At 43.5% G+C, this 1,151-nt stretch overlaps 1 pseudogene; it reads left to right on the top strand.

The window, feature by feature from the left end:
- Window positions 1-244: 244 nt before the first annotated feature.
- On the top strand, window positions 245-451 carry LOC142260534 (U2 spliceosomal RNA; annotated as a pseudogene).
- The last annotated feature ends 700 nt before the right edge of the window (window positions 452-1,151 follow it).

The raw sequence follows: 1,151 nt of genomic DNA, 5'->3' as shown, positions 1-1,151 counted from the left end.
GTTTGTCTCCCTCTCCCTAAGATGTGTCCGGTATAGGCCAGGGTGCCACTCAAGGCCGTAACCAATTCGGGTTATAGCTTCTCGGCCTTTTGGCTAAGATCAAGTGTAGTTTCGGAGGACGCTACCTTGGTCGGTACTGGAAGGTGCCTGGGATTGCACGTCTGCCGGCCTTGAGGAAGTGTGTGCGCCTTCTGGTGACACATAGCCCTCTTGTGCCTGGACGGTTCCCAGGCAACGGGAGGCGATCACCTTTGTTATTTTGAAGTCCTACTGATAAACAGAAAAAAAAAAAAATTAAATCTGTTCTTATCAGTTTAATATCTGATACGTCCCCTCTCTGGGGACCATATATTAAATGGATTTTTAGAACAAGGAGATGGAAAAAATCTTGCTCTGTCCACTCCACGCATTGACCTGGTATTGCAGTACCTCCAGGACCGGTGCACCCCTTCTTAACCCAGTTTCCAAAAGCAGAACTCAATTCACCTGATTCAAATGAGCCCCATTAGTGAATTGAAAGAAAGCAAAAACTTTATATGCACCTCAATTTGGCCAATTCACTTTTCACACTTTCACCCTTTTTTTTATCTTTCACACCTTTTACTTGCTTTATTGATGCAAAAAGCTGTGCCAAATAGCAAACTCATCTCCACTCAACTTGACCAACTCTGCTATGTCCCGTGCAGTATCTTATTCTCAGTCTTATCTAGATCATTTGCAATTGAATAGAATAGATCCCTTTTGGCTGCTTATGACTGTGTAAAATATGTAGTTTTACTGGGCTGGGATGAGAGAATCCATTGAAGCATGGTGTAGGGATTGTGGTTCCTGTGTGCTAAGAAGAGAGGCTGGCACCAGCCAGAAAGCCCCATTGCAGCCAATAATCACTTAATAACTTTTTCAACTTGTCATCATATGGGAGGCCTTCCATTCCTTGTAGTAGTCTAGTTGCCCACCTTTGAACTGACTCTAACTTCTGAATGTCCTTATTAAAATGTGGAGCCCAAAACTGGTTCCCATATTCCAGATGTAGCCTTACAAGTGATTTATAGAGGTGTAACAATACGTTGGGATCACGGGATCTAATCTCCCTTTTTATACACCCTAAAATCTTGTCCCAAGCAGCATTCCATCAGCCTCTGGAAGGTTCC

The sequence above is a fragment of the Anomaloglossus baeobatrachus genome, unplaced genomic scaffold, assembly GCF_048569485.1.
Source record: "Anomaloglossus baeobatrachus isolate aAnoBae1 unplaced genomic scaffold, aAnoBae1.hap1 Scaffold_123, whole genome shotgun sequence".
NCBI lineage: Eukaryota > Metazoa > Chordata > Amphibia > Anura > Aromobatidae > Anomaloglossus > Anomaloglossus baeobatrachus.
Note: the sequence above shows the minus strand (reverse complement) of the source record. Positions and strands in the feature narration are given on the sequence as shown.